Source organism: Saccopteryx leptura, chromosome X (genome assembly GCF_036850995.1).
Source record: "Saccopteryx leptura isolate mSacLep1 chromosome X, mSacLep1_pri_phased_curated, whole genome shotgun sequence".
NCBI classification, from domain to species: domain Eukaryota; kingdom Metazoa; phylum Chordata; class Mammalia; order Chiroptera; family Emballonuridae; genus Saccopteryx; species Saccopteryx leptura.
The window spans coordinates 25,660,982-25,686,476 of NC_089516.1; positions in this window are offsets into that span (position 1 = coordinate 25,660,982).

Consider the following 25,495-nt stretch of genomic DNA (forward strand, 5'->3'; position numbering starts at 1 on the left):
CTCAGAAGCTTCAAGTGCTTTTTCTTGCTCTTTTGATTATATTTAATTAATCTCCTTTTGTTTCCCCTTTTCATCTTCTATACCTATCATGTCTTTTTCTTGCAAGTGACATTTTATGTCATGCAAAGTATTATTTTCTTAAAAGTCCTGATTTTTTATGGCTTTCTTTTCAAGTCTATGAACATTATTTTGTAAAATATACAAAACATTAAATTGTCTTTGGGCCATATAATCGTCTTGCTCTCTGTCTTCAACCCTTTTCATGACAAATCTTTTTTTAAAAAGTAATCTTTTGGCCCTGAGCAGTTGGCTCAGCAGTAGAGCATCGGCCAAGCATGTGGAAGTCCCGGGTTCGATTCCCAGTAGGGCACACAGGAGAAGCACCCATCTGCTTCTCCACCCATCCTCCTCTCCTTCCTCTCTGTCTCTCTCTTCCCCTCCCACAGCCAAGGCTCCATTGGAGCAAAGTTGGCCTGGGTGCTGAGGATGGCTCCATGGCTTTAGCCTCAGGTGCTAGAATGGCTCCGGTTGCAACAGAGCAATGCCCCAGCTGGGCAGAGCATCACTCCCTGGTGGACATGCCAGGTGGATCCTGGTCCAGAGCATGTGGGAGTCTGTCTTTCCGCCTCCCCGCTTCTCACTTTAGAAATATACAAAAAAAAAAAGTGAACTTTTGATAATACTCAGCAGTTTTCTGCATTCACTTACATATTGTTTTCTTCCTTGCAAACCCAAGTAACAAGATGAAAGGACCATAAAATGAAACTATAATCATTCCAGATCATTGTCAGTATGATATAAAAAAATACAGAATTTCTTTATATCTGTATACAGGCACTGTTCAAAAAGCATTCAGACAGGTTGATTGGTAAGTGGCATACACTAAGTGAGAGAAATAGAGAAAGAAACAGAAATGCATTTCTGAAATAGTTAAACAGCTTCTGACTCTTCAGAGTGATGTCAATCTTTGAACCTGAAAATATGGAGAGATTACTAATACAATGTGCTAACAGAAGGAAGAGAGCACAGGAATAATTGAGCATAGCCTTCTGGTTACACAAAGTTCAGGCTCTGCCCATCTCTGTTGCTTAGGAAATCAAGAGACTCCTTTGTAATTACAAATCTTTAGATACTAGAAACACCCAAAGTACCAGAAACACTCAAAAGGAGTATAAAATTGATTCAAACCCTACTGGTGAATACTGCTCCCATAAAAATAATGCAATCCATTGTAATATAAAGAGGCAGTTTTTATAAATGAGTTTTTAAAGTATGGGTTGTAAAGAGAATTAATTTTATTTTGTAAGACAATGTATTTAAGATATTAAGGAAAGTACACATATCTGAAGTGTTAACGGAATGAGTTTTCACAAGCTGAACACAGGCATGTTATGCATACGAGACAGAGAAACACAATATGACTAGCATCCTAGGAACTTCCTCAGACCCTCTTCTGTGCACTCCCCTTCAAAGATGACTACCATACTGACTTTTAGTACCGTACAGTGGTTTTGTGTGAAAGGAGTCTCTTAGAAAAACAGAATAATAATGCTGGTTTAGTATTTCATTTCAGGAAATTAATGACTGAAAAACATCAGGTTTGAGCAGAGAGAATTTGAAGGGAAAGGTTGCATTGATGCAGTAAGTTTATACAGTAAATAAAAATATTTTCTCTGTACCCAGAATGAATCGGTTCAAATCCCTGCTCTAACATAGTTCAGCTGTGTGATATTGAGCAGGTAACTTAACCTCTCTGTGCCTTATGTTTTTCATTTACAAAATGAAGACCTGCTATTACCTAACTTGTGGTGAGGCTGAGAAGATTAAGTACACTTAGAATGCAACTTCATTTAAAATGCATTCAATGAATGTTAGCTATCATAAATGTATTACAAATTTTTAATGCAAATATCCCATATTGTTCACAGTTCTCCTTGTAACTTTTGTCCCAGAATAAGTACTTGTACGGGGATTATATGGATTAATAAATATAAGGTGTCTAGCATGTTACCTGGCATAGAAAATGCTCCATAAACCCTAATTATATTCGCTCCTTCCTTTTAAATGGCATCACCTGGAGGTGAAGAGATTCTCTCGTTTGAGAGAGTCCATTGTCCTAGTAGGACTTGAGTAACATGAAGAGAGTTTAACAAGAGACAATTTACAAAGATGAGGGCAGGAGATAAAAAAATCAGCAAAGCCCTGGCCGGTTTGATCAGTGGATAGAGCGTCGACCCAGTGTGTGGATGTCCCAGGTTTGATCCCTGGTCAGGACACACAAGAGAAGTGACCATCTGTTTCTCTTCCTCCCCCCCCCTCTTCCCCTCCTGCATCCAGTGGCTCAATTGGTCCACACATCAGCCTCAAGGGCTGAGGACAGCTTGGTTGATTCCAGCATCAGCCCCAGATGAGGTTGCCAGTGGATCCTAGTCAAGGCACATGCGGGAGTCTGTCACTCTAACTCCCCTCCCCTCACTTAAAAAGAAAGAAAGGAAGGAAGAAAAGAAAGAAAGAAAGAAAGAAAGAAAGAAAGAAAGAAAGAAAGAAAGAAAGAAAGAAAGAAAGAAAGAAAGAAAGAAAGAAAGAAAGAAAAGAAAGAGAGAGAGAGAGAGAGAAAGGAGAAAGAAAAAAGAAAGAATAAAAGAAAAAAGAAAGAAAAAGAAACCAACAGAACAGGTAATAGAGAAGTGCCATTATCACTCCCAGATTCATAGGGATGAGGAGAAAGATAGTGGTGGTTACTGGCCCTTGAATACAAGAAGAGCTCAGAGGGTTAACAGATAGGAGATTTGATATTCAGGGGATGAATGCAGTAAATAAATGCTCTGGTCTTTCTTTCCTCCCTCCCTCAGACCTCCTGTAAATGCTCCCATTAGCCAAATCTAACTGAAAGCCAGAAGGCAAGGAAGTCTTCTGCTATCATCCACAGAGTTCAGGCTCTCAAGAAAGGCAGGTAGTGGACCCAGAGGGATAAACCAAAACATTCAACACCCTAGACAGGAAAACAAATTCCCTGTGATCCAAGGGATCAAGGCCAGGGATGTCTGTGTCAGGAAATAAATGAAGGCTCAAGAGCTCTTTCCCAAGCCTCCTCTGTTATTTCTACCTCTGGTAATGTCATTTCAGAGAGCCAAATGGATCATTGGGACACTTTCTCTTTTATAATAGGATATCAAAGTACTGAAATGTTTTGTGGGCTTTAACAGATTAAATTTAACATATATTATTCTTTATTCTTTAGTATCAAATACTTTATAGAGATTTTTATATACCAAGAACAGAACTAACATCTAGGCTACAAAGATAATTAAAAAAAAAAATCCAAGTTATCCCTCAGAGCTAAGAAATGTTCAAGTGCTAAATTAGGTAATGTAATAGTTTTACAACCTCTCCAGATTAAAATGTTATTTGGCACTAACTCTTTATAAAACAATCACCCAATGTGTACGTTATACTATTAAGTACAGAGGAAAAGATTCCACCAGATTGCAAATTAGAAATTTCAACAGGAGCCCCAATAATAGTTAATGGAAATCAAGTTATTATCTGTAAAAGGGCTATTATAAACCCAAAAGTGAAGTGTGCTTAACCGAAAGTCAGCATGGTTTCTTGTTTGATCAGGTCTATCTCTAACATGCTTTGTAATAAAACTGAATTCTTCAGTTAGTCCTGAGTTTTCTCATCTGTAAATTAAATAGGTCAGTACAAATTCAATCACCAGGTATTCAGAAACAAATTAAATTACGATAAGTAATTTTTTAGCTTGTATTTCTAGAGCCCCAGTCCAGGCACATATGAGAAGCAATCAATGGGTGCACAACTAAGTGGAACAAGTTAAGGCTTTTCTCTCTCTCTCCCTTCCTCTCTCTTTCTCTCTCTCTCTCTCTCAAAAAAAAAAAATATATATATATATAAATGGAAACATACAAACCATAACTGTGACTAATTTGTTTACACCACATATAATTATCCCCTATAAATTTAAAATTCTGAAAATTAACTTCAATTTTTCTATTGAATCACATAGGTATAAGATTTAAGGTTGAGATAGGCAGTGATGGAAACAGAGGTTGAGTATATTCAATCCCAACAGTTAGTGTTTGTGACAGATAAAGCACCGTATATGAATTGTAAGACAAAGCACTTTGTTTCAAAGCATGTAAATAACACTCTGATTTTTCAAAAAGGAAAAATAAAATACTAGAGAAATGCCTCAGATGCCTGACCAGGCAGTGGAGCAGTGGACAGAGTGTCAAACTGGGATGCTGAGGACCCAAGTTCAAAACCCTAAAGTCTCTGGCTTGAACGTAGGGTCCCTAGCTTGAGTGTGCGGTCACAGACATGACCCCATGGTCGCTGGCTGGAAGCCCAAGGTCACTGGCTTGAGGAAGGGGTCACAGGCTTGGCTGGAACCTCCTCCCCCTCAACCCCCATCAACGCACTTATGAAAAAGTAAACAATGAATAACTAAAATACAGCAACTATGAGTTGATGCTTCTCTCTATCTCTCTCCCTTCCTGTCTGTCTCTTCTCTGTCTGTCTCCTTCACACACACACACACACACACACACACACACACAAGAATGCCAAAGATTAGCACTTAGCTCCTGGAAAAATGCAGAGGGAGAAAGGACTAGTTGGACGTCTTCTGATCTAGTATGAGGAGATTGCCAAAGCACATATGAAGATACCCTTAATTAATATATGTACATTTTATTTATAAAATTAACATTCTGATATTTTCTCAGTTAGGCTGCAGTGCAATCCTTTGCGGACAATTATGTGACAATACACAGCTTCTTTCTAGTACTTCCCTACTCCTATCCAGTAGAAAGTCAGCTTTGGACTATTCATTCTGTCTTCTTCCATGGCTCTGAGGAGGGTTTGCTTTTTGGCAGCGCCAAATCAAGGGAATAGGAAACTCAGAGACAGGATAGAAGTCACTTGGAAAAGAATATTTAAATAAGAGCTTCTGTCCCCCCACTATCCCTCTATTTCCTTTTAATAGTTTGAGCCATGTGAAACTTCTAATTCTGTAGTCAAATATGGTTGAATATTGGCAATTTCATATGATTCAAACTCATATATTTTAGAAGCCAGGAGTAATTGAGTGTTTAGTTTACATCGGCCACCAAGTCTGTGCACTCTACAGGGATCATTCTAATTAACCCTCCACAATGAATTAAAATAATTCCCATTTTACTGATGATAAAATTGAGGCACAGAGAAGACAAGTAACTTGACTAAGTTCACGCAGCAATAAAACTTAGGCAGTCTATTTCCAGATTTCTTAATTATTCTATACTTTGTAACTGCTGTTTGAACTGGAGTCCTTTTACCATAACACCATTCAGGGTCAATATTACATAAGTTTTACTTCTGCATTTTGAAAATCTCTTTTAATAAAATAAGGATAATTTGAGTAATTATTTCTTTTCTTTCCGCTGAGAATTCTGAAGGTCAGATCCAGTTATATAGTCTGCAAACAAAATTGCTTCTAATTTTAAGTTGACTTAGTAATTGAAGGATAACACCACTGTGATAATTCTACATATGTACATTAGGAAAATCCTGCAATGTCCTAAAATTCTATCATTACATCACTTGTTTGGAGAGTCTATTAACTCTTTCAAGGGTCCAGTATGGCAGGCAGTGAAAGCCTCAATAAATCTAGTAAGTATTGCTCTAGAGACCAAAACACATTTTTAAAATGAAGATTTTACCTTAAGCTTTATGGAAAAATCTTACTTGTTAATGTTAATTAAATTAAAAGACAAAAGCAATATCTCATACCAAAAACTTGGAAGGCTATAAATCAAACTATATCAAATATAATCCATGGAAAATACACTCATACATGCCAGTTACTTATTGGAAAATCTTCCATGGAAGGTGCACGTTAAAGAATATAGCATCTTGCCCTGGCAGGTTGGCTCAGCAGTAGAGCGACGGCCTGGAGTGTGGGGGACCCAGGTTCGATTCCTGGCCAGGGCACATAGGAGAAGCGCCCATTTGCTTCTCCACCCTCTCCCTCCTTCCTCTCTGTCTCTCTCTTCCCCTCCCGCAGCCAAGGCTCCATTGGAGCAAGGATGGCCTGGGCGCTGGGGATGGCTCCTTGGCCTCTGCCCCAGGCGCTGGAGTGGCTCTGGTCGCTGCAGAGCTACGCCCCGGAGGGGCAGAGCATGGCCCCCTGGTGGGCAGAGCGTCGCCCCCTGGTGGGCGTGCCGGGTGGCGGTCGGGTGCATGCGGGAGTCTGTCTGACTGTCTCTCTCCGTTTCCGGCTTCAGAAAGGTGCAGAAAAAAAAAAAAAAAGAATATAGCATCTGGGGTCTTGGCTGGCTCAGTGGTAGAGCATGGGCCAGCCATATGGATGTACTAGGTTAAATTCCTGGTCAGGACACACAGGAGAAGTGACCATCTGCTTCTCCACCCCTCCCCCTCCCCTCCTCTCTCTCACTCTCTCTCTTCTCCTCCCACAGACATGGCTCAATTGATTTGAGTGCATTGACCCTGGGTGCTGAGGATGGCTCTGTGGAGCCTCTACCTCAGTAGCTAAAACTAGCTCCGTTATGAGCATGGCACCAGATTGGGGTTGTCATGTGGATCCCAGTTGGGGCACATGCTGGAGTATCTCTCTGTCTCTCCTCCTCTTACTTGGAAAAAAAAGAAGAAGAAAAAGCATCTGGGGCCTTACAGGCCTGTATTTAATTGCAGTTCTAACTTTTCCCAACTGTGTGAACTTGGATAAATTATTTAGTAATTTATTTGTTTTTCTTATATGCCAATGGAAGGGGTTAGTTAAATTATTCAACTAACTTTTTTTTCCAGATTTTATTTATTGATTTTTAGAGAGAGGAGAGAGAGGGGGGGGATAAAGTTGGTAGAAAGTGGCAAGCATCAATTCCTCGTAGTAGTTGCATCCTGTATGTGACTACCAGGGTTTTGAACCGGCGACCTCAGCATTCCAGGTCGACACTTTATCTACAGCACCACCATAGGTCAGGCTATTCAACTAACTTTAATGGATATTATTCCAATGCTTTAGATTGTGCCAGGCTCTGGGAATAATTGGGAAGCTAAAAGATAAAAAAAGATATTGCCATTGTTTTTACAGCTTTAGTCACAGTCTAGGAAAAAGAGAAACATTTAAGCCAGTGTAATTAGAGCACTGTGTTATAATTTTGAAAATAATGATGGTATAAGTATGGTGTTGGCACAAATGAAAGAGGGGTCACCTTCACTCGAGAGAGAAACAGAAGCAGAAATCCTTGAACTGCATTTCCAAGGTTGATTAGAAATCAACAGCTCTATGTGGGAAGAAAAGGAGATGCCAGGCAGAAGGACACTTCAGATGCTGACAATAGGATAAATTAACTTCCATGAATTAGTCAAGAAGCTGTAAGAGTCTGGCCAGTGGTGGCACAGTATATAGAGCATCAGCCCGGGACACTGAGAACCCAGGTTCAAAACCCCAGGTCAGCCTGACCTGTGGTGGCGCAGTGGATAAAGCGTTGACCTGGAAATGCTGAGGTCGCCGGTTCGAAACCCTGGGCTTGCCTAGTCAAGGCACATATGGGAGTTGATGCTTCCAGCTCCTCCCCCCTTCTCTCTCTCTGTCTCTCTCTCCCTCTCTGTCTCTCTCTCTCCCTCTCTCTGTCCTCTCTAAAAATGAATAAATAAAATAAAAATTAAAAAAAAAAACAAGAAAAAAAATAGAAAAGTTTAAAAAAAAAAAACACCCCAGGTCACTAGCTTGAGATCAGGCTCACCAGCTTGAGTGTGGGGTCACCAATTTAAGCTTGGGATCACAGACATGATCCCCTGGTCACTGGCTTGAGCAAGGGGTCATTGGCTCAGCTGGAGCCCACCCTAGTCAAGACACATATGAGAAAGCAATCAGTGAACAACTAAGGAGCCACAACTCTGAGTTGATGTTTCTCATCTCTCTCCTTCCTGTCTGACTGTCCCTGTCTCTCTCTCTCGTGTATGCATGCGCACGTACACATGCACGCTTACAAAAAGAAACTGTGATAAATAGGCTCTTGGAGGACAGCGTACATGGAGGGATGGGAGATGATGAGACTTGAGATGAGTGAGACACCATTATAAAGAGAACTAGGTTTGCCACCTGAAGGCACTTGGGCAAATACCAAATGGTCTTGTTTTCATTCTTTTGAACATGGTATCTAATTTTGAATTTTTTACCATATACTTCATATTAATATTTAGATAGATGTTTTGTTTTTAGATTTTATAATTTTTTTTTTTTTGTATTTTTCTGATGCTGGAAACAGGGAGAGACAGTTAGACAGACTCCCGCATGCGCCGACAGGGATCCACCCGGCACGCCCACCAGGGGGCGACGCTCTGCCCCTCTGGGACGTCGCTCTGTCTTGACCAGAGCCACTCTAGCGCCTGGGGCAGAGGCCAAGGAGCCATCCCCAGCGCCCGGGCCATCTTTGCTCCAATGGAGCCTTGGCTGCGGGAGGGGAAGAGAGAGACAGAGAGGAAGGAGAGGGGGTGGGGTGGAGAAACAGATGGGCGCTTCTCCTGTGGGCCCTGGCAGGGAATCGAACCCAGGACCTCTGCACGCCAGGCCGACACTCTACCACTGAGCCAACCGGCCAGGGCCTAGATAGATGTTTTAAGGTAGTTGACTAATAGTGGCATTGTTTAGAAGCTTTTCAAGTCTCAAGAATTTGAAAGAACTATTCTTACTTGTCTGGACATGTTACTTGGAAAGCAGCAACCATCCTAAATTGTCAATATGAGCTCCTTAAAATTCTAGGTAGTTATATACCTTTCCATCTGAACCTATTTTTGTGAAAGCAGAAGTCAACATCTAAGATAAGTAAAACACAAAACTGGAACAAATATTTCATTTTTTCCTGAAGCCATGCCTTTTACAATGGGACTTTGCTGTTTCTCTCATGAGGAGGTAGTGTCTATTCCCCTGCCTCTGGGATCTGGGTTAGCCATTGCCTTGCTTTGCCCAATAGAATGCAGAGGAAATGATGGTGTTCCACTACCAATGCAGGACTTACAAGGGCTTAACACCTTTGCTTTCTTGTTCATGCCTCTACCTGTACCAAATGAACATGCCAAAACCAGACAGCTGAGAGGTCAGACATATGAAGCAAAACTGAGTTGTCCCAGTAGTCTCAGATAAGGTCATTCTAGACTGGAATGAATGTGTAATCAACAGCTAGATGTGAAAAGAGGAAGAGAATCAAATCAGAGGGTAAGGATCACATGCTAAGAATAAGGTACCTAGTTAACCCACAGTTAACTAGAGACACATGAATAATCCCAGCAGAGAGTTGAAGAACTTCCTGATAATTTCTGAAGATTTGAAAAAATAATAAATGGTTGTTGATTTCACCTAATGAGTTTCAAGTTATCTTGTTACACAGCAGTAGCTAACTGATACATGTCTGTATATAAATGTTTGTTTCTACACAGAACAAAGATGTCTGAAAAACTAAACTGTGTCATAAGGATGGATAAATCATTCATGAAATATTTTAAAAAGATCCTTTTGAATTTTTGTAAAAAATATCTTCAAAATAGAAAATATTATTTTACTGCTGAAATTGAATATGGGCAAAAGGTTATGTTGCTAGATATTTAACTCAATAAATTATCTGAAAAAAAAAGCACAGTCAATATACTCTACATAGTTCAATTCAATCTTGCAAAGAAAACAAACTAACAAATTCCTTTAATTTTTAATTCTCAGCTTTCTGGAATAATAAAAATCATTATAGTGTCAATATTAAAAGATCTCTAAAGCTATGTTTCTAAAATGTGATTTCTTAACTCTTCTGTGATAGTTATATATTTTAAATACAACAAAGATTATATTACTTGCTCAACAAATTCATTTGACATTCACTTGGATCTTAATGAGAAGTTAAAAAAAAGAAAAGGTAGACTCTTTTGTCTCTTATTTGCTAGATTTTTTTACTCTGTTTTCACTTTAGATAAAAATTCCTGTTTACCTAGTTTTCTTCATTATAAGCTCTAATTTCCAGTGGTTTTTCATTCAGACATTTTCAAAACAAAAATAGTGACTCAAAAAGAATTCTCCGTGAAATAAACTGTCATGTTTAGTTAGCGTTTCTAGAATACTACATTTTAAAATAAATTAAGATGAATAACAAGCCAAGAGAAGTAGTTAGGTTTGACATTATTTTCCTCACAAAGCTCAAGAGGAATATTATAAATTGTCTTGTATATTAATTAGAAAATCATAATCAGCAGCTGTTTATTTAAAAAAAAATAGGACAAAATACTTTAACTCTCTGAATACAAGTTTTTACCAGGACTTTTCTATTATTACATAATTTAACTGTAAAGTGTGCCTAATTCAATAATTCTTTATCAACACCAAACATTTGCTAATTGTTAAATATTTCTGTGCCAAATATTTCATTTGATGAAAACAGCAATTTCCCTAAAGTATTATTAAGGGAAAGGAAATTCAAATTATCTTGTTTTATAAATATAATAATTACCTGATTAAAAAAATACCAAATACTTTCCAATTTTTAAAAAGTTGGTGCTCAGTCAGCTGGTTGAATGACCAATATATTGGCCTCTTTAATTTAAATATTACTGAGCAATCTTTTATTGAATTTAGACTGTAAGATTTGAGTAGGAGGCTTAACCATACCAGGTTAAATATAAAATAAAATTTAAAATGGATGTAAATAGTCATTTTAATTGCTTGCTTTTAAAAAGGGTTTCTTCTGATTTGTGATAGTAATCTCCAACTATGGTCCCTTAAGGGTTCAAAGTCATGTTTATCTTAGACTTTACTATCAGGGCTAAAAGGTAAAATGTGTCTGTGTCTAAATCAATGAGGGTAGAAAAGAAGGCTTTCAAATCTAGCAACTTTGGTGGTTTGCAAATTATAGTCAACCCTCTATAGGATAAATACTTGTTCAACTGGTATATAACACGCAACACCTGCCAATCATCATGAAGCACTGGGAATTACCCTGACTACCTTACTTTATAGAAAATACTCAGCATGGTATGATTGTTTTAAAAACAAGGATTTAGAAGCAAAGTGTTCAAAAACCTATTCTTTAATATTTCCATTTCCTATTTTATCCTTAATAAATTCTGTGGGCAATCCATGAGGAAATAGATCAACAAGAATTGACTCATTAATGCATGTATGGAAAAAATAATACAGAATACTAAATATTAATCTGTTTTAATTCACAAAACAAGCATCATCCTGTATAGTAACACTTCAGTTACTACCTACAACCTCCTCATAACCCAAACTTAACTCCTTAGATGTACTTAAAAATATACATGATCATTAAAATGGACTTTGCTTTCCTCAATACATTCTTTAGTGACTAAAACCAGTTTGACTACAAATTAATCTTTAAAAACCAACTGTCATTAAAATGGGAAAAACAGCCATGGTAAAGTGCTACACACTTCTTGCATTTTTATGCATGATGCATCATGAACTGGTTGAAGAAGAATAATAACAGTTTTAAAGCTCCAAGAATAAATACTTGTTCAACTGGTATATAACACACAACACATGCCAATAACAATGAGAATGAAAAACAAAAACCAAATTGATGCAGAAACATAATATCCACACTTCTCCCAAACCTAGTGGCAGTCATAAATGGCACAGCTTGTCAAAAGCTAACATGCACACCTGGGATGACACAGTACACGATCACATTGAACAAAAGTGCCAGTAGGAACCAGAATCTATTCAATAATGAATCCCAATCCCAGTGTTTTTTGGGTGTTGTTTGTTTGCTTGCCTACTTGTTCAATGTTTTGAAGATTCTTCATATCATATCTTATCATTATTAAAATGTCTTTGGCCTTGTTTCCTTGCTCTACGATTTAATCCTAGCCCTGTATATAACCACCCTACCCCAGTCTGCAATGTTTTTCCATATTTTTATTCCCTTCCAGCTTTTTTTTTTTTTTTTTTTTTTTTTTTAGTGAGAGAGTTAGAGAGAGGGATAAACCAGGACAGACAAACAGGAAGGGAGAGAGATGAGAAGCACCAGCTCATAGTTGTGGCACCTTAGTTGCTTACTGATTGCTTTCTCATATGTGCCTTGACAGTGGCGGGGTGGGGGGGTGGGGGGGTGGGACTCTAGCCAAGTAAATGACTTCTTGCTCAAGCCAGTGACTTTGGGCTTAAGCCAGTGACCTTTGGGCTCGAGCCAATGATCATATCTATGATCCCACGCTCAAGCCTGAGACCTCAGGGTTTCAAACCTGGGTCCTCAGCATCCCAGGTCGATGCTATATCCACTGCGTCACCACCTGGTCAGGCTAACTTGGTTAATTTTACCTTTCTCTCTCACAATTAGTCCAACTCCTAACTCTTTCCTCAGTGTCTTTTGAAACCCTAAAGTATTTAGAACAGTTGCTTTTATGCCCTCAGTTTTGGCTACTCCATCACAAGCTCTCTTTAATTAGATATTAATTTTTATCTTCATGTTTACCTACAATCATAACAAGTTAAGGACTTGCGTCTCCCCCCCACCCCACCCCGGTATGGTTTGAATGTCAGTGTGGCTCCAGATTTCATATACTGAAATCCTAATGCTCAAGGTGATGGTACTAGGAGGCACGGCCTTTGGGAGGTGCTCAAATCATGGCTGTGGAGCCCCCATGAATGGGATTAGCATCACTGTAGAGGGGCCCTCCCAGAGCTTCCCAGCCCCTTACAATATGTAAAGATACAACAAGAAATTGGCACTCTGCAACCTGGAAGAAGACTTTAACCAAAACCTAAGACTTTAACCTAGCAGCCTGATCTTGGACTTGCAACTTTCAGAACCGCGAGAAACAGATTTCCGATGTTTATAAGCCACCCATTCTCTGGTACATATACCACATGGAACCTGTTGCCAGTGTCTCCGTGTATTGCTTATACTTATCACTATCTGAAAAGGACTATGACCATTAACATCTACATCTGGTTAATTAATGCATCAAAAAACAATCTAATTTATTGGTCTACCACAAATTTATTTAAAATTTTGATAATGGTATTCTAATGCAATTGATTTTCTTTGTAACTTTATGTATTTCATATCACATATTTTAAGAGAATATTTTAAGAAGAGGCATATACGGGTCACTAGATTTCTTAAGGTATCACGGCACAAGAAGGGTTTAGAAATCACTTCAGATCCTTCTCACCTTTGTGTATTTTCTCAGGTTTTTGGTGACAAAGAACAAATGAGCCTTTGTATTAAGAGTGTTAAAATGGGCGTTATAGGGTAACTCTGTTTTATGTAATTTTTCTTCAGCTTCTTAAGATCACTTCAAGAAGTTTTGTCAAACAATCAAAATCTGGTTCCGGCAAAGGAAAAGCCATTTACTGTGGTAGAAATGCTATGTGAAATACTTGAAGTGGTATATTACTTTGTAAATCGAGAACAAATGTAATCCAAAGGCCTTAAAAGTGATTGCTATAAAAATTGCTAATGCATATACCCACCAGGTGTTGCACTCTAAATTTGAAAGCACAGAACTTCAAAGTTGAAAAAAAAAATCCTGCCCTAGAGCCTCCTTTAGCGATACTGTAGAAAGAGAGCTAAGGGAAGGACCGAGCCAGTCAGCCTGCATTCAAATCTTAGTCTGGAACGGAGGAAGGAGGTCAATGTGGGAGATGGATGTGGGAGTCTCTCTACTTACTAACACTATAAACTTGAAAAGTCAAATAACTTTATTGATCCTCAATTTGTCCATCTGAAAAATGGGGATAGATGTACATACCTCACAAGGTTGGGCACTATCTGTACTCAAAATGCCCACTATTCTTGGTGCTGTTAATATTATTAAATTGTATTTAGTTATGCTTGAGAAGGAGGTGTCGCAGTTGATAGAGCATCTACCTGGGATGCTGAGGACCCCAAGGTCCACTGCTTGAGCACAGGCTCATCCAGTTTGAGTGTGGGCTCACCAGCTTGAGTGCGGGGGGGTCTCTGGCTTGAGTGCGGGATCATAGACATAACTCCATAGTCACTGGCTTGAGCCCAAAGGTCGCTGGCTTGAGCAAGGGGTCACTGGCTCACCTGTAGCCCCCCAGTCAAGGCACATATGAGAAAGCAATCAATGAACAACTAAGGTTCTACAACAAAGAGATGATGCTTCTCATCTCTCTCCCTTCCTGTCTGTCCCTATCTGTCCTTCTCTCTGACTCTCTGCCTCTGTCTCTGTCACAAAAAAAGAAGAAGCAGCAATATGGAAATATTTCAAATAACAGTTTTATTGGTTTTTTGTCAGGTATTATTTAATAATTTTTCAATAATATTTTAAAACTTTCTTATAATATAGTTTTGTGTACCTCTTTTATTCTTATTTAAGTATTAAATGTATGAGATAATAAACTACCTTTCAGTGTATCTTATTTTGTACTTAAAATGGTCATTAGGGCATAGAACCAGTTGTTAAGTTATTTGATTCCCAGCACTGGATGGATGGATGGATGGATGGATAGATGAATTCACGGGTTCACTGACATTGTTTTTTAAGAATTAATCAACATCATCAAAAAATCAAATGGCCTTTTCTCAGTCCCTTATTTAATATCTGTTAATCACTCTATTTGACCAACATACCAGTTCTTGAAAACCATGTCCATTTTTGCTGTTCCTGGTACTACATACCTTTTCAATTTCCTGCTACTTTCCTGAACACCTCCATGTAGGATTCTCTTCATCTGCCCATATTTTCAATGTAAACTTTTCTCAACACTTGACTCTGGGCCCCTTTTCCTCTTAATTATGTACAATATCCTTTGGCTATCTCCTCTGCCCAAAGGACTTCAACTCCATCTGGATGACTCCAAATTCATTATCTTTCATCTTGGCGTCTTGCCTGTGTTACTGTCTCAGTACTGTACCTATCATTGATCTCTCTTCGCAGATCTAGCCATACATTTGCCAGAGATCGTTGGAAACCTGTACTTTTACATCCCATTAGCACATCAAGTCCAACAGATCTCAAGTACGACTCATCATCTCTCTTTCGTAATCCTGCTTCTTGTCTCTATTTCCAATCTCATCCAGTGAAGCCACCATCCTCTAGATTTTTTCAGTTCTGAAACATGTGTTCTTTTCAACTCATTCTTTTTTTTTTTTTTTTGTATTTTTCTGAAGCTGGAAACGGGGAGAGACAGTCAGACAGACTCCCGCATGCGCCCGACCGGGATCCACCCAGCACGCCCACCAGGGGGCGATGCTCTGCCCCTCCGGGGTGTCGCTCTGTTGCGACCAGAGCCACTCTAGCGCCTGGGGCAGAGGCCAAGTAGCCATCCCCAGCGCCCGAGCCATCTTTTGCTCCAATGGAGCCCTGGCTGCGGGAGGGGAAGAGAGAGACAGAGAGGAAGAAGGGGGGGGTGAAGAAGCAAATGGGCGCTTCTCCTATGTTCCCTGGCCGGGAATCGAACCCAGGTCCCCCGCACGCCAAGCCGATGCTCTACCACTGAGCCAACTGGCCAGGGCTCAACTCATTCTTTCATTCTTGAATTGCATCAGCTTTAATCCCTACTGACTCTAGATCCAAAATGTCGAATATAATAAACTCTAAAATGGTCTTCCTACCAATAATTTCCAGACCCTGATCATTATGCAATTCAGTCTACACAGTACAACTAGAGCCATATTCCTAAACCCTGCTTATAATGATTTCAGCCTGAGTTGCTCACTTGTTCCTCCTCTTTCTCACCCTGCAGCTTCCATTTTTGTCTTCTATTTTTAGTGTTCTTTGTCTCCCCCAACAACCTTCATCAAGGTTCTGTTTCAATTAATTCTTCCTCAATGCCCACTTTCCTTATTCTTCCTTTATCACCAACTCTAGAAAAAATTAATTTCCCCTGCTATTGTGTTCCCTTAGTCATTATTCATATTTGACTTAAGAACGATCATTATCTGATTTGAATAAAAGTGTGTGTGTGTGTGTGTGTGTCCCCACTATATTATGAAATCCCAGCTGGCAGAAAATGGTTATTTTAATTTTTTACCCCCTCCTAGATCTACCACTGTATTTTGCACATGATGAACGCTCAATGCACATTTGTTGAATTTAAAGCTGTTGAACAGTTCATCAATTTTCAGCTATATTCAGTTCTTTGACTGAGCTGTACCAGGAGGGAAACTAATTTGTACCAAATGGGACACATTTCAACCACTTATGCTATTACTTTAATGTTTTCACTGAACACAGGCATCTCTTAGTAGCCTCTAGGTACCTTTAAACTTCAAGATAAAAGGTAGTTTCTGTCAAAAAGATTTACAATCAATAACACTGCCAATTAAAAACAAATAATTAAGATACACAGAAATGCCACAAATCTTCAACTAAGAGAAATACAAGGAGATGCCAGTGGAACATGGTGTGATTTGGCATCATAGCCTCCCATCTCCCTCTAGCAATTGTTCTGCTACAAAATCAGCCTTAGGAGATTCCGACTGCCAGATGTAAGAAGGAAAATATCATTAAAAACTACGCTCAACTCAACTCTACTTCTAATATCCCTGGTTTGGGAAATTCAAATGGACTAATATATCTGACTGAAAGAAACTCAAAATTTAAAAGATCCCTTGCCTGAAAGCCCTGTGGTTACCGTTTAGAACCCATCTGCACATCCAGTTAAATATCCTCTTTGGAAAACTATTTTGTCATAGAAAAATGTAAAATTAATAAGTATACTAACACGTGAACAAATAGCATCCTTAATAATGTAATTCTGAATCTGTTCTGTTTGTATCTGGAGATATATTTTTTCTCTTGTAACTGTAGCTGTAGTACAATTAGAGACTTTTTAAAATTAATTCATCAGATCATGACGTCCCCTTTGTTTGCTGCAATGTAATCTCGTGAAAGTTCACAGTTTGAAGGTGATAGCAAGAAACTGTAGTTGCTCCATTCAATTCCGCTAAAGTTTACCAAGTCCATTATCATTTTCGTGTGCTCATCCCCTGGCTTCGGTTGGCTCGGCTCTTCGAAAATGTGCACCTGTATCTCTTTGCGTGGCTGTCTTCAAGCTTTTAAAGCTGCATGGCCCAAAGGACCAGAGAACTGGCAGCGCCTTGGTGTTTATGTCACCTCAAGGTAGTCTTAAACTAATGACTGCCTAATATAGACAAACGAAAGCCCTGCTCCTCTGTTTCATGTTGAAACAAACTCTGAAGCACAGTGGAGGCCAAGCGTGTTCCTGTACAATCAGCTTGAGCACAAAACGGTGCCAGTATTGCCTTTTGCATGATTTCTTCCCTCACCTGTCATCCCTGAGAATTTCCTTAAAAAAATCGTTTGCACATCCCCAGATGGCCCGCAGGAAAACCCAACCTGAAACAGAGACATTCCCTTAACTCTAGTAGGAAGGGCATCAGCTTTCTTTCTCTTTCTTTCTTTCTTTCTTTCTTTCTTTCTTTCTTTCTTTCTTTCTTTCTTTCTTTCTTTCTTTCTTTCTTTCTTTCTTTCTTTCTTTCTTTCTTTCTTTCTTTCTTTCTTTCTTTCTTTCTTTCTTTCTTTCTTTCTTTCTTTCTTTCTTTCTTTCTTTCTTTCTTTCTTTCTTTCTTTCTTTCTTTCTTTCTTTCTTTCTTTCTTTTTTTTTTTTAGAGAGATAGAGATGGTGGGAGGAGGGACAGACAGGGACAATCAGGAAGGGAGAGAGATGAGAAGCATCAATTCGTAGTTGCAGCACTTTAGTTGTTCATTGAGTGCCTTCATATATGTGCCTTGACAGGGGGCTGGGACCTCTTACTCAAGCCAGCAACCCTGGGCTTCAAGCCAGTGACCATGGGGTCATATCTATCACCCTGCATTCAAGCTGGCGAACCCGCATGCAAGCTAGTGAGCCTGTGCTAAAGCCGATGATCTTGGAGAATCAAGCTTGGATCCTCGGTGTCTCAGGCTGATGCTCTATCCACCGCAAAACCTCCTGGTCAGGCCATCAGTTTTCTGCCTGAAGACACTAGACATACAGCCATGAGGTAGAACACGCCAGGGAGTGAAGATGGGTGCTTACGAAGGCAACCAGGTTCCCTTCTCTGCTCTCACTCCTACAGTTCATTCCTCTTAGAAACCTGTCATCCACTTCCCACTGTTCAGCTCCTAGCTGTACTACTTTTTCCTCCTCGTCTCCTTTTTGAATTAATTCCTCACCGTACTTTATAATTCTCTATTTTGGTAATACCTTCTGAGTATTACCTGAGTGAAAAAGGGTATCTACTGGGGAGAGAGAAGCCTGAATTCTGTGTCATATCTCTTGTTTCTTCTCTAAGCAGCTCCGCATCTCTCCATGGGTTGCTATTAGAATTCTGAGTGAGACATTTTTTGTGCAGAACTGTACTTTATATGGCAGGATATATGACATACCTCGCTCTCCTTCCTAGATATCATTAGTATTTCTTCACAATCAGCCATTGTGACAACCAAAATAAAATTCCTTTATGTACTATTTCCAAATGCTGCTGGGGTAATAGTATCATCCACCCACTTCCCACCACCTTTGTGAACTGGTAAATAAGCAATAATGTTCCACCTATTGTCCATGATTTAAAGTTACCCCTAAACTCACCTATTTCCTTCCCTGACCTTGCTTTCATCCATGGTGATCAGAGATGGGGGCCATTTTGACAGAGAAGGAACATTTGACTAAAGGACTAACAGCTTTCAAAATGACATTTTCCCATGTGATAAATGTAGAGTTTATTTTATATGATTGATGAAAGTGTGTTTATAAAAATAATTATCATTACCTACCCATAATTTAAATAAGATACTTAATGAATATGAGAGCATTTAAATAAGTTTGGGTTCTAGTTAATTAGGCATTGGCACTAAATAGCACATTTAGTAGTATTACACTTAAAATGATCAAGAAATAAATCATTTTAATGATAGGATTTAATCATTAGATGTATTGTATTATGTACTTAATAATGCCATGTTAAAAGGATTAAATAAATCCTTAACTTCAAAAAATGTTAGGGTGCACAACTATAGCTCTGTGGAGATTTTTATTAGGAGTATAATCCATGCAGACAATAAATTACTAAAACAATGTAACAGCATATTATGGTTTCTCTAGAACTGAATTACAAAACAAACATGAGTATCTCTATTCATTACTTTAGGAAATCTCTAATGAAGTTGTGAGTTATCATACAATGGTTCAATTAGATGATAGACTCTTACTGATTTTTAAATAATTGAATATTAAAAGGTACTTTTCATCTCTAATATTGAGAGAAAACTGGTACAGCAGAGGCAGGATAAATCTGCAATATTTATATGTGATATAAATTCCCAAATCTAGCCTGACCTATGGTGGTGCAATGGATGAAACATCGACCTGGAACACTGAGGTCGCTGGTTAGAAACCCTGGGCTGGCCCGGTCAGGGCACATGTGGGAGTTGATGCTTCCTGCTCCCCCCACCTTTATCTCTCTTTCTTTCTCTCTCTCTCCTTTCTTTAAAAATAAATCAATAATTCTTTTAATTATCACATCTATCCCTTGTGTCATGTTACCCATGGGTATCAATTTTCTTAATGCTTGCATCACTTACAACTGTTTTCCTATACGTCTTGCAGCCAGGATAACTGAGTCTGCTACCTTCTTCTTGATTAAAATTTTAAGAGCGGAGGGGCATTCAGGTAGCAATAATCTACATTAAGGGTAGTGACATGGCAGACACATCTTGGGCTTCAGGAAAACTGTGGTGATAAGGAAGATCACTGGGGGAGGATGGGTCACCATTTCCATATGGGCACAAGACCTTTATTCCAGCTTGTGTTCATAACTTACCTGTTTAACTTTAAGCTTCCCAAAGAGTTAGACAATCCCTGCTGGGAAAGGTAGACACCCCTTACACATAATTCCTGTGTAAATATTGCCATTACTAATCTTTTTTTTTTTTTTTTTTTTTTTGCAGAGACAGACAGAGAGAGGGGTAGACAGGGACAGACAGACAGGAATGATGAGAAGCATCAATCATTAGTTTTTCGTTGCGTGTTAGTTGTTCATTGATTGCTTTCTCATATATGCCTTGACTGCGGGCCTTCAGCAGACTGAGTAACCCCTTGCTCGAACCAGTAACCTTGGGCTCAAGCCGGTGAGCTTTTGCTCAAACCAGATGAACCTATGCTCAAGCTGGCGAGCTCAGAGTCTCGAACCTGGGTCTTCCGCATCCCAGTCCGACGCTCTATCCACTGCACCACCTCCTGGTCAGGCACCATTACAATCTTTTATTGATACCAATTAGTAACAACTGATAGTGGTCCATTCAACATATATTTCTTGTGTGTGTGTGTGTGTGTGTGTGTGTGTGTGTGTGACAAAGACCGAGAGAGAGAGACAGAGAGAGGCACAGATACACAGGAAGGGAGAGAGATGAGAAGCATCAATTCTTCATTGCAGTAGCTTAGTTGTTCATTGATTGCTTTCTCGTATGTGCCGTGACCAGGTAGGTTCCAGCCGAACCAGTGACCCCTTGCTTAAGACAGCAACCTTGGGCTCAAGCAGTGATCTTGGGCTTTAAGCCAATGGCCTTTGGGCTCAGGCAAGTAATGATGGGATCATGTCTATGATCCCATGCTCAAACCAGCAACCCCGCGCTCAAGCTGGTGTGCCTGTGTTCAAGCCAGAGACCTTGGGGTTTTGAACCTGGATCTTCGGCATCCCAGTTCAATGCTCTACCACTGTACCACCACCTGGCAAGGCAAATATTTCTTTTTTTTTTTTTTTTTCATTTTTCTGAAGCTGGAAACAGGGAGAGACAGTCAGACAGACTCCCGCATGCGCCCGACCGGGATCCACCCGGCACGCCCACCATGGGGCGATGCTCTGCCCACCAGGGGGCGATGCTCTGCCCATCCTGGGCGTCGCCATGTTGCGACCAGAGCCACTCTAGCGCCTGAGGCAGAGGCCACAGAGCCATCCCCAGTGCCCGGGCCATCTTTGCTCCAATGGAGCCTTGGCTGCGGGAGGGGAAGAGAGAGACAGAGAGGAAGGTGCGGCGGAGGGGTGGAGAAGCAAATGGGCGCTTCTCCTGTGTACCCTGGCCGGGAATCGAACCCGGGTCCTCCGCACGCTAGGCCGACGCTCTACCGCTGAGCCAACCGGCCAGGGCTAAATATTTGTTGAGTAAATGAATAAATAACAGTTAATTTAAAGAGCTTCTAATATATTTTAATTGACTATAAATAGATACGTTTTCTATATTTAGAAAAAAATGATTATTTTATAAAGTTTGGTGTGTTTTCATTTTTGCTTTTTTTTTTTTGTGGTTTCATTCCTGATACTGGATGATCTTTTGCCATTCCATGGGCTGGACAAGTGGCATGGTACCATAAAAGAAGGTTCAGCTGGAAATCTAGATAGACCTTTAGTTCCTACTTCTATTTCCTCTATCAAATAGCTGTATCATCTTGTCATTTAACTTGTAGAGGGCTTTATTTCCACTTCTACAGAAGGACAGAAAGAATGGCAAGAGGCCCACATATATACCCCAACAGTCATTAACTTTGTTGAGGCTATTCCTCTTCTCCCATCTGAACAGACACTGGCCTCCTAGGTGACCTCCCCACCCGTATTCTCTATATCCACATTCCATTACACATACTGCCACTGAATGATTCTTCCAAAAAGGCAAAAATAAATTTTAAACATAGTTCTATTTTTCAAAACACATTCATCTTAATTGAGTGGAATGGCGTCCATCCACATTCTCTCCCCAGTCTCTTTTGTTTCCTCTTCAATTACTTGCCAATTGTCAACCCCCCAAAATCTATAGTCCTGTCATGTCAAACCACTAGGTGGTTCCTGACCACAACTGGGTCACACCTTCCCACTACCCAGCGTTTGCCTTATCAGAAAATAGGCAGAAAGCTCCAAAAAGGCAAATGCATATCTTCTTCAGTTTAGTATTCATAGCATCTAACAGATTGTCTGCATATAGCAGGCGTTTGATAAATGTTTGGAGAGAGCTGGATATGAATGCCCTGTCATACCACATTGGCACGCAATTTTTTGTTTTATTTTCAAGGTCAAAGCCAATATCAATTCCCAACCTAACTCATCCCCAGCTAAGCAAAGGTGGTCCATCCTCCCTCCATCCCCAAAGCACACTGCACAAATCCCTGCGGCAGCACTTATTACATAGTCGTCCAACTGTCTTTGACATATCTATTTTTTCCATCCAAATGTCACCTTCTAACTCAAGATCTCTAGGTACAGAGCACAATCCCAATCAAATTTGACTGAGTAAAATAGACTAAGTGTCCATTCAACCCTGAAATCTGATGATTCTAAGTAATTTTTTTCCTAAAAAATGTTAAAGATGGCCCTGGCCGGTTGGCTCAGTGGTAGAGCGTCGGTCTGGTGTGCGGGGGACCTGGTGTGCGGGGGACCCAGGTTCGATTCCCGGCCAGGGCATATAGGAGAAGCGCCCATTTGCTTCTCCACCCCCCCCTTCCTCTCTGTCTCTCTCTTCCCCTCCCGCAGCCAAGGCTCCATTGGAGCAAAGATGGCCCGGGCGCTGGGGATGGCTTCTTGGCCTCTGCCCCAGGCGCTAGAGTGGCTCTGGTCGTGGCAGAGCGACGCCCCCAGAGCATCGCCCCCTGGTGGGCAGAGCATCGCCCCTGGTGGGCGTGCCGGGTGGATCCCGGTCAGGCGCATGCGGGAGTCTGTCTGACTGTCTCTCCCTGTTTCCAGCTTCAGAAAAATACAAAAAAAAAAAAAAAATTGTTAAAGATGGTGAAAGGATTAAGCAAAGCAAAAAAAAAAAAAAAAAAAAAAGTTCACAGACACAGACAATATTGCAGTGATTATGGGAGGGAAGGGGGGAGGTGGAGGAGGGTAAAGGGGGAGAAATGGCAATGTTAGGGGACTTGGGGTGGTGAACACATAATACAATATACAGATGATGTATCAAGGAATGCTACACCCGCAACCTATATAATTTTATTAATCAATGTCACCCCAATAAATTCAATTTCTAAAAAATGTTAAAGCTTTTGAGTGAATTACTTATGAATACAAACTGGTATAAAGCTGAAATCATGAAGAAAATTGGCGAAACGTGTTAGAATAAGTGCAGCTAGGAATGGTAGATGCCACTGTCAGGGTACCACTTTGAACTATATGAGCTAAAAGAGCCTATTAGACACCCTGAGCATTTATTAAAAGTCTTCTCCTTTGAAGCTACTTCTAAATAATACAACTGAAGCAAAATTATTTTAGCTCACTGACTTTAGGTTGGCTCTAGAATATTTTAAAGTTAACATTTCAAATAGTTCTTAAGGCATGCTGAATTAAATTTTTTTTTTAAGAGACAGAACACAGTTACTATTTCTGAGCCCAGTTTTGAGTAACTTACATACTTCATGTTAGGACAATACTATCTTTAAAACATTTTGCTGTTCAATTATGTCTAATATGGCTCTTATAAAAATAATTAAATAAATATCTTTTATCATCACTTAGAGAGGATGGATTTAGCACTCACAGAAACGTAATGTTAAATACTGTGTAATGTCACTTCTACAATGCCCGAATATTTAATAGTAGGCAACAATTATTACTTGTTAGGTCATAATTCACATTTGTGAAAAATATTTTTGCAAGAAGACAAAGTAACTAATTGCAAAGGTGAAGGAGCTGTAAGGAAGGTCTCATTACAAAGGAAAAACAAGATGTTTTTCTATTGCCTCACATTAAACACGGTGCTTGTATATTTTTTAATCTTGCAATTTAGCGAAAATATTTTAATTATTGCTAATTCTTTTTTTTTTTTTTTTGTATTTTTCTGAAGTGAGAAGCAAGGAGGCAGAGAGACAGACTCCCGCATGTGCCCGACCAGGATCCACCCGGCATGCCCACTAGGGGGCAGTGCTCTGCCCAGCTGGGGCTTTGCTCCTCTGCAACCAGAGCCATCCTCAAGCGGAGGCCATGGAGCCATCCTCAGCAACCAGGCCAACTTTGCTCCAATGGAGCCTTGGCTGCAGGACGGGAAGAGAGAGAGAAATAGAAAGGAGAGGGGGAAGGGTGGAGAAACAGATGGGCGCGTCTCCTCTGTGCCCTGACTGGGAATCAAACCCCAGACTTCCACACGCTGGGCTGACTGACACTCTACCGCAGAGCCAACCGGCCAGAGCCTAATTATTGTTAGTTTTTAAATCAATACTAATTTGGTGCTATCTTAGTAATTACTTTTTCCCAAATTTCTCAGCACAGAAATATTACCCTCTGTGCAGGTTATGTATTTCGTGATTTTTTTTTCCCTCAGATTCATACCCACTCATCCTCTTATACTCTGCTTTTAAAGCAGAAGCTTGGGACTGTTTAAGCACTGTTTACATTTTGTTGTCTGACATCCTGTTAGGATCTGGCAATAGTGACCACGATAGGGACACTGCAGGGTGGAGAAGGGAGATGGGACCTACTCGTTCCCGTTTGCTTCCTGTGGACTTGCTGTTCCTACTAGCTGTGCCCCAGACTTGCTTCCTCATGCTTATAGCAGCATGCACTTTTAGTAACAGCTACTGAATGCAGCTTGTATTGTTTGTTTCTTTTTTCTCCCCAAATTTACAGATTCAGTGTCATTGCATCCTGCCGTAGAAACACCAGCACCAACTGTCTGACAGAGTTGTGTGTGGTCCTCTTCTGCTACCTCAGAGAAGCCGGTGCCAGCAAATCAGTGTCCCCTCTCTGGAGGTCTGAGTTCAAGCTCAGTCAAGTCCATGCTTTTAAGTTATTATTTTTCTTTCTTTCTTTTATTTTTCTTTGGCGAGAGAGACAGAGACAAAAAGAGGGACAGACAGACAGGAAGGGAGAGAGATGAGAAGCATCAATTCTTCCTTGTGGTTCCTTAGTTGTTCATTGATTATTTTCTCGTGTGTGCCTTGACTGGGGGGCTACAGCAGAGTGAGTGAACCCATGCTCAAGTCAATGACCTTGGGCTCAATTCAGCGACCAAGGGGTCATGTTTATGATCCCACGCTCAAGCCGGCAACCCTGCACTCAAGCTGGTGAGCCTGCATTCAAGCCGGCAACCTCTGGGTTTCAAACCCGGGTCCTCTGCATCCTAGGCTGATGCTCTATCTACCGCGTCACTGCCTGGTCAGGACACGCTTTTAAGTTTTATAATTCCAACGTTTTTACAGTGAGGAGGGGTAGTTACTTTGTGCAGTTGCTGCCTCTGTTTTCTTCTTACTTTTTTAGTTTTCTAGTACCTAATTCACAATTTTTTATGTTCAAGTCTCTTCTGTGAATATAACTGATGTGACTTCTCTCTGTTAACTGGACCCTGAATTACACACCATTCCAAACCCAAGTTTGTAATTATCACAACAATGGAAACAGAGAACAAGCTGTGGGTCTGAATTTAATGGGTAAGAGGAATTTTTCATATTCCTTCAAATGCCACCTAATTTTATATTACTTCTCAGTATTATTTTCTACCATTTTTTATCATA